The 9,520-nt window shown below is 40.7% G+C and overlaps 1 non-coding gene across 1 annotated transcript; it reads left to right on the top strand.

Moving 5' to 3' along the window:
* The first annotated feature begins 8,951 nt into the window (after positions 1-8,951).
* LOC122151975 lies at positions 8,952-9,057 on the top strand. Its single transcript, XR_006164356.1, has one exon. It is a non-coding gene; the product is annotated as a U6 spliceosomal RNA (small nuclear RNA).
* The last annotated feature ends 463 nt before the right edge of the window (positions 9,058-9,520 follow it).

The following is a 9,520-nucleotide window of genomic DNA, read 5'->3' on the forward strand; positions in this document are numbered from 1 at the left end:
CATATGATTTCTTGGAATCTTATCCTGCTCTCCACTGAGATTAAATTCATCTTTTGGACATCATGTTGACACCCTCCTGTTGTTGAAACTTACCACTGTCCCAAATTTTGCAGCTACCTTGTCCTTGGGCCTCCTCAAGTACATCTGCCCTCTCAATGCTTTCATGCCCAAGTTTGGGGCCCAGGAACTCTCTAGTGTCTTCTAGTGTATGCAAGAGTATGAGTCCACTGAGACACCTCCCTTTACTATTATTACCTCAGTTCTCCTTCATCAATGAGGATAGAGTACAATGCAGTTTCAGGTTTCTCTGAGATGCGTGCATTAATCCAGGATATGGCTGGTGAATTGGTCACTTGTCTTGATGCTCTCAGATTCTCCCCCAACCCTATCTAGGTGCTTCTACCACCCATTACTTTTGCCTGTGTTGGGGAGAGAAGGGTAGAGAGTTAGGGTGACACTTGCATGTTCCTTCTCTGCCCTGTTTCACCTTCCGGAACTGGACAGGCATTCCCTCTCCTATAGCACAGGAGTTTCCCTTACTTCCATTATTTCCACATCCTTCCTACTCTATAGCTTATCCATGGTCTACCTTCTAAGCTTTGGTTTCTAGTATATAAGAGTCCAATATTAGGAGTCCTGAGAAAACGCAATCCTTTCTTTGTTACACTGCTTTCAAGACTACTGTCTCACTAAAGTCTTTAAAAATCTAGTTTAAATATAAAGCAGAGCAAATACTATTTTGTCCTATGTTGTACCTATCTACCTCCTCCCAGGACAACAAGCCTTCACTTTATGACATAATCTTCATGGCAGAAGAACAGCAAGTGATTCTTTTTCATTCATTCATTCCTCTTTCTTTTTTTCTTTTTTTTTACTCATAAAAATTACCTACTGAAATGAGAAAACACATTTGGATAATATTTCAGAACATTATTCTATGCTAAGTGGAAGAATAAAGTCATGGGAAGTTTTGGAGTATTTGGTTTCTATTTTTAATTATATCTGCTCTAAGAAAATGAAGATTTGTTTGCTGATAATTAAAATATTGAGCTATCTTAATTGGATTTTGAGTAAATCTGAATTCAAGTTAATTATCATTAGCCAGAGGGGAATTTTGAGGACAGAGTGAGAAATCCTTAAATATTACCTCAATATCCCATGTATAACATGTTTAATGTATTTTCCTAGGATAAAAGAAGCAAGATCATGACTTTAGAAAACAAAACTCTCATCCTCAATCATCATCTGATAGATCTAGAACACTGAACAGAAATCAAATTTGCATTAATGATAATTTCATTTTACAATGTGTATATATGCTTGTACAATTTTGGCTCAAGATTTTTGGTTGTAACTGATGACATGTATTTGGGGAAAGATGTATTTTGTGTGGGAATAGGATAAAAGCGGGTAGAGGATTTTGTTGTGCTATTTGAACAGAGCTAAAATAGGTCCCCATCCCTAACTATCTTCTCTAACCACCTGCTTAACATTTCACCCTTAGAGTTACTCTTGTAACATAGGAATTGCCATATACCATAATTCTCTTTTAAAATCCTTTCATTAGCTTCTCCTTTCTTGCTGAAAGCAAAGAGGATTTGAAGCACTTACTGATGAAGATCAAAGACTCCAGCCTTCATTATGGATTATACCTCAACATAAAGAAAGCAAAAATCCTCACAACTGGACAATAACCAACATAATGATAAATGGAGAAAAGATTGAAGTTGTCAAGGATTTAATTTTACTTGGATCCATAATCAACACCCATGAAAGCAGCAGTCAAGAAATCAAACAATGCATCAGGCAAATCTGCTGCAAAAGATGTCTTTAAAAACTCAAAATCATTAAAAAAAAAAAAAGTGTGTGTGGGGGACCAGGTTTGCTGGTCTGATAGAGCCTGATGGAACCCCTGAGACTATGGCCCCTAGCTGCCCTTCAGGTTCAGAACTGAACCCACTCCTGTGGCTTCCAGCCAAACAAAAGACAGACATATGAGCTGAACATTTACATTAGGTAGATACACTCCTTGGAGAGATCAATTATGGGGGAATAGAAGGGCTGTGTATGCACAGGGACACAGCTTGGGGGGCAGGAGTGCACCATACACACACACACACACACACACAGAGAGAGAGAGAGAGAGAGAACACACACACAGTAAAATGGCAGCAGTAAATCATAACTATCGATAATTACACTGAATGTAATAACAATGAATCTGTGAAACACCTCATAACATGGATGAACCTAGAGGACATTATGCTGAGTGAAATTGATCAATCACAAAAGGACAAATAATGTATAAGACTTCCAGTGTAAAAAGTCAAGAAAAGGTTTACATATAGAAAATCATTCTTTGAAGGTTACCAGGAACAGGAGGGAAAATCACTAAGTAGAGTGTAGACATGTATTAATTTAGATGAAGGGAAAAGCAATATACAATAAGGGGAAGGTCAGCACAAAATGATCAAGGCAGGGGAAAACACAGGGAGGAGCACAAGAGTTAAAGACAACAAAGGTGAATACTATTACACACACAATCCCGCAACAACAGTAATAACAATAATCTATGAGTAGATACATAGACACTCAAGCTGAAGTGAGGTGGGAAGGCAAATGAGACTACTCCCATGAATACACATAGGTTTGACAGAGGATAGCTCTACATATGTGTGTATATGTGCTGCAAATGTATCCATGAATATAGCAGAGCATAGAGGGGATAAAGTTATGAAAACCTCTTAGTCATAAACAAACGCCTTGAGGCAATGAGTGGCTGGACATGGGAGCTTAGGACTATAGTCTTGAGGGACACTGAGGTCAATTGGCATAACACAGTCCACAGAGACAATGTGTCACATCCTACTTTGGTGAGTAGCAACTGGGATCTTAAACGCTTGTGAGCAGCCATCTAAGGTACAACTATTGGTCTCTCACCTGGAACAAAGAAGAGCAAAGAAAATCAAAGATACAAGGAAACAATTAGTCTGAAGGACTAATGGACCATATGAACCCCAGCCTCTATGACCCTGAGACCAAAAGAGTTAGATGGTGCCCAGTTACCACTGCTGACTACCCTGAAAGGGATCACAATAGAAGGTCCAAGGTAGAGTGGGAGAAAAATGTGGAACAAAACTCAAAATCATAAAAAAGACCAGGCTTACTGGTCTGACAGAGACTGGTGGAACCCCTGAGACTACGGCCCTTGGACACTTTTCAAGCTGGGAACTGAACTGAACCTTCTGGCTCAACTTTCAGGCAAACAATAGTCCTATAAAGTGAACAGTAATAACAAGAAGGTATGCACTCATTAGAACAATCAACCATATGAGATGAAACGGGCAACATTTGGCCAGGAAAAAAGCTAAGAAGGCAGGAAGGGATAGGAAAAAAGGAACAAAGGGAAATGGTGAACATTGAGGTGAAGTGGGAAGAGTGCAGTTACATTGAGGGGATTGTAATGAATGTCACAAACAAATTGTGCATGAATGGTTGAATGGAAAATCAATTTTCTCTGTAAACTTTCGATAATTAAAGAATAATAATAATAATACAGTGAGATCCTATGTACCTTTATTGGGTTTCCCCCAATGCAACATTTTGCAAAACGTTAGCACAAGATCTTGACCAGGATACTGACATTGCTACAATCCACAGATCTTAATCAGATTTCCCCAGTTTTATTTGGTAAGTGGTACAGTCAGGATTCATACTCAGATTATCAATTTCCAAAGCCCATAAGTGCTAGTTTTTAGTTGATTTTATGGTTTTTCCCTTGGGCTCTCATGAGCATCAGGGTTTGGACTAGTCAAAATGAGTCCAGAGTCTATCGTATTGGGGGTAACAAGGCTTAATTGGCACAACATAATACATAAAAATCTTGTTCCACAACCTACTTTGTTGAATAGTGACGGGGGTCTTAAAAGCTTTCGAGTGGCCATCTAAGATGCAGCTAATGCATCGAAAGTGAAGAAAACTAAGGGTATTTGGAAACAAGCAGCCCTAGGATATGGTGGACCTTAAGACCAGAAGAACTAGATGGTGCCTGGCTACCAATGCCAACCGCTCAGGAAGAGATCAAAACTGGAGATCCTGGGTAGAGTGGGAGGGAAAATGGATCAAAATCCAAAAACTCAATAATGACCAGAATTACTGGTCAGATGGAGTCCTGTGGGACCCCCAAGACTATGGCCCTGGGATACACTTCAGGCCTGGGATAAGACTCACTTCCAAGGGCTGGCTTTCAGCCCAACAGTAGTAAGACTTACATGCAGAACACCCAACCCAGGGCGATGCACCCACCTACTCTACAGAGATATACCCCTTGGAACAATCAGCCATGGGGCACCAGAGGGGCAGCATCCATACGGAGGAAAAGCTGGACAGACAGGAGTGCATAACTAAGAAGGGCACAGGGATGGGGGGGTCACAGGGAAGGGAGAGGAGGAGAGTGGGTTAGGGTTGGGGATGGTAATCGGGGAGTGAAACCAAATGTATACAAACTGTTGAATGCAAAACAATTCTGCTCTGTAAATGTGCACCCAAAGCATAACAAAACAAACAAACCAACAAAAATGAGTCCAGAGTTAGAGGACTTAGGGCTCTTTACACATCCCCCAGTTTCTCCCACTGTTTTCCCAACATAAATCAGAACAGACCTGAGGAACTGGGAAGAAAATGCCTGGTAGTCCACCTGATAGATTTGGTAGATTTTCATTTTGGAGGTGCCCATGCTCAGAGGACTATCAACAAGCCAAATAAAAAAGCAAACATGAGGTTTAGTTTCTCCTGTCTGAATACACAGTCACTGGTTCTTGTGCTCTTCTTCCACTTTCTCTTCCAGTTGACAAATGTGTCAGGAGAGTGGTAGTTAAAATGACACATTGTCATTCTAAAAACAAATGGCTGGAAACGCCACATCAGCTCATATAATCCCAGACAAAGCTTCAGACCAGTCCATCTGCTCGGGGCCAGGACTCATCCTGCCTTTTTCCCTGTCATAAGTCAAGCACAATCCCCTGTAAGAATGAGTATGCCAAGCAATAATGAGGCAGCCCACTGTGGGTCCACCCCTCAGGAAAAGAGACACATGGATACTATTCCCTTTTTGACTGCAATACTGGGGACAATTCCTAAACCTTTTCCCCTAATGAGTGCTTCTCCTAACAGCCTACCATCTATAATTGCCACTCACATTGCCTTCTCTGAAACCAATCAAAAATTCTCCTCGAGGCTACAGCAAAGGGGCTCCTGTACACTTCAAGGGGAAATTAAAAGCACAATAAGATATCACTACAATGGCTAAAACAAAAAATATTGACAATACCAAGTGCTGACAAGGATGCAGAGCAACAGGAATATGCTGCTGGTAGGAACACAAAACGGTACAAACATTTAAAAAAAATGGCTTGGCGGTGTCTATTAAAGCTACATATAAACATCTCTTATAACTTAGCAATCTCATTGCTAGGTATAAACCCAAGAGAGATGAATGCACATGTCCACCAAAAGATATGCACAAAAACGTTCATAGCAGCTTTATTTATAATAGCCAAGGCCTGCAAAATTCCAAATTTTCACCAGTGAGAGTAGAAATAAATAAACTGCTGTATATTTGCACAGTAGAATCCTACACAGCAATTTTAAAAATCAAATTACTGTTAGACACAAAATGGATAATAAATCTTACAGACACTACATTGAGCAAAAAAGCCAGACTCAAAGAGTACATGCTGTGTGATATGATTTATATGAAGTCCAAGAACATGCAAAATTAATCTATGGTGATAGAAGTCAGAAGAGTGGTTATATCTAGGAAGGAACTGGAGGTGGTTACCGACTGAAAGGGGGGGGTGTGGAACAATCTACAGTGCTGGAAATGACTCTGTATCTTGATCTGGGTGGCAATTACTTGTGTATAAACCAAAGACCAAACACCAAACCCATTGCCATGGAATCAATTCTGACTCATAGCAACCCTAGTTCACCAAGTAAAACAGTTAAGATTTGTGCACTTTCTGGTCTTTACTATTGTAGAGGGTTGAATAGTGTCCACCTGAAACCTCAAAATGTGACCTAATATGGAAATAGAGTCTTGAGATGAAATCAACCCAGATGTAGATGGGCTCCAAATCCAATAAATAGCGTCCTTATAAAAAAGAGCAGAGGACCCAGAGAAGAAGACCATGTGAAGGTGGAGGCAGAGAGTAGGAGTGATGCAACTATAAGCCAGGGAACACCAATGATTGCTGGAAGCCACCAAAAGCTAGCAAGATTCTCCACCAGAGCCTTCGAGGGAGCATGCCCTTGCCAACATCGTGATTTTGGACTTCTGACTTCTGGAATGGTGAGACAATGAAGTTATACTGTTTTAAGCCACCAACATTGTGGCAATTTGTCATGGCAGCCCTAGGAAACTAATGTTGTTAGGTGCCCTTGAGTCGGCTCTGCCTCCTAGGGACCCTATGTCCAACAGAATGAAACACTGCCTGGTCCAGCACCAGCCTTGCTATACTTGAGCCCATCATTGCAGCCACTGTGTCAATCCATCTTGTTGAGGACCTTCCCGTTTTTTGCTAACCCTCCACTTTACCAAGGATAATACCCTTTTCCAGGGACTGGTCCCTTCTGACAACATGACCAAACTAGGAGAGACGAAGTCTGGCCATTCTCCCTTCCAAGGAGCATTCCAGCTGCACTTCTTTCAGGACAGAATTGTTCGTTCTTCTGGAAGTCCATGGTACTTTCAGTATTCTCCGCCAACACCACAACTCAAAAGAATCAACTCTTCTTTGGTCTTCCTTATTCATTGTCCAGCTCTCACATGCATATTAGGAGCCTGTTGTTGTTGTTGTTATGTGCCGTCGAGTCAGACCCGACTCATAGCGACCCCTCCTTGGGTTTCCGAGGCGGTATCACTACGGAAGTAGATTACCCAACCTTCCTTCCGAGGAGTGAACCACCAGCCTTCTGGTTAGCAGTCAAGTGCCTTAGGCACTATGCTACCAGAGCTCCTATTAGAAGCCTAGTACAACTATATAGATGTTATATTAAAATTCAAAAGTTTAAAATATATATATAAGGGAGAATTGCTCCTTCGTTCACTTCAGAGGACACTGGACAAGGCCAACCTTCTTTCCTGTTCTCTTCCTCCTTTTCTTTGGATGCCAGGACGTTTGAAAAAGCAGGTTGATTGCTCCACCCAAATAATTATTTGGGAGACACTAATTGGTACAATACTAGGCATAATTAGTGGGAAACCAGATGAGAGATTGGCACTGCAGTTTGAGGCAGGATAAGCACTTCATGCTCAAATGCCTCCAGAGAATTCTCCTGTCTACTGTTAACAAAAGGGTGACTCGTGCAGAGGCGGAGATGGAGGAATTATTTGAACACTGATGATTTCTGCTCCCTTGGAAACCTGAGTTCGGGAGACAGATGCACACACACACATACACGGATCTATCTCTGACAGGCATAAGTCCAGAGGAATTTGAATACTCAAAATGAGAAACAGAGTTTTAAGACAAATTAGCAGTGTATACCAAACTCAAATAATATTTGCAATTATTGTTTTTAAATATTTATATTCTAATACACATGCAGTAAAATTCACTTTTTTGTGTTGTTCAATTCTATAAGATTTAACACCTGCATACAGTTGTGTGACCACCACCACAAGAAAGATACCCCCAAATTTCTATCACCTCCCCAAATTCTCTTGTGCTGCTGTTTGTCCCACCTTCAAACACTGGCGAACACGTATCTATTCTCTGCCCCTAAAGTTTTACCTCTTCCAGAATGTCATATAAATGGAATCATACAGGCCTTAAAGGTGTGGCTTTTTTTTCATTTAGCCTGTTGTTAGGTGCTGTCAAGTCGGCTCTGACTCCTAGCAACCCTGTGGACAATGCAACCAAACACTGCCTGGTGCTTCACCATCCTCACAGTCGTGGCGGTGTTTGAGCCCGGTGTAGCAGCCATAATGTCAATCCCATCTTGTTCAGGGGCTTCCTCTTTTTCACCGACCTTCTACTTTACCAACTACGATGTCATTCTCCAGGCACTGGTCCTACCTGATAACATGTCCTAAGTATGTGAGACAAAGTCTCACCATCCTCTCTTCCAAGGAGCATTCTGGCTGTTCTTCTTCCAAGACAGATCTTGTCATTTTTCTGCCAGTCCATGGTATAGTCAATATTCTTCGCTAACACCATCATTCAAAGGCATCAATTCTTCTTCAGTCTCTCTTATTCATTGTCCAGCTTCCTCACACATGTGAGTCTCCTAAAAAGACATTGATTTGGGTCACATGCACCTGAGTCCTCAAAATAACATCTTTACTTTTTAACTCCTTAAAGAGGCAGCAGATTTGCCTAGTGCAACACATCACTTGATTTCTTGACTGCTGCTTCCACGGGTGTTGATTGTGGATCCAAGTAAAATGAAATCCTTGACAACTTCAATCTTTTCTTCATTTATCATGATGTTACTTATTGGTCCAGCTGTGAGGACTTTTGTTTTCTTTATCTTGAGGTGAATCCATACTGAAGGCTGTCATCTTTGCCCTTCATCAGTAAATGCTTCAAGTCCTCTTCACTTTTAGCAAGTAAAGTTGTGCCATCTGCATGTCACAGGCTGTTAATGAGTCTTCCTCCAATCCTGATGCCATGTTCTTCTTTATAGAGTCCAGCTTCTCCGATTATTTGCTAAACATACAAATTGCATAAATACGGTCGAAGGATGCAACCCTGATGCACGTCTTTCCTGATTTTAAACCATGCAGTATCACCTTGCTCTGTTTCAATGACTGTCTCTCAGTCTATGTAAAGGTTCCACATGAGCACAATTAAGTCTTCTGGAATTCGCATGCTTTGCTGTGCTTTCCATAAATTGTATGACACATATGGTCAAATTCCTTTGCATAGTCAATAGAACACAGGTAAACAGTGCTCACTTTGAAACACATATACTAAAATTGGAATGATACAGAGAAGATTAGCATGGGTCCTGCTCAAGGATGACACACAAATTTGTGAACTGTTCCATATTTTAAAAAATTAAAAAAAAAAACAGGTAAAAATCTTTCTGCTATTCTTTGCTTTCAGCCAGGATCCATCTAACATCATCAATGATATCCCTCACCCACTTACTTTTATGAATCTGACTTGAACTTCTCAGTTTCCTGCCGATGTATTGCTGCAACCGTTTTTGAATTATCTTCAGCAAAATTTTATTTGCATGTGATACTAATGATAGTGTTTGAAGATTTCTGCATTCTGTTGGATCACCTTTCTTTGGAATAGTCAAATGCCTTAGGCATTACGCCACCAGAGCTCCTAAATTTCTTGGGACAGTCAAGTGAGTGCTTCCAGCATTACATCCGTTTATTCAAACTTCAGTTGGCATCCCATCAATTCCTGGAGACTTGTATTTTCTTTCTTTCTTTTCTATTTTTTTAAATTGTGGGTTGAGTGAAAGTTTAGAGAGCAAATTAGTTTTCCATTCAACAATTTAT

This window comes from Orycteropus afer, unplaced genomic scaffold (assembly GCF_000298275.1).
Source record: "Orycteropus afer afer isolate SDZICR_OR568_19922 unplaced genomic scaffold, OryAfe1.0 scaffold00975, whole genome shotgun sequence".
NCBI classification, from domain to species: domain Eukaryota; kingdom Metazoa; phylum Chordata; class Mammalia; order Tubulidentata; family Orycteropodidae; genus Orycteropus; species Orycteropus afer.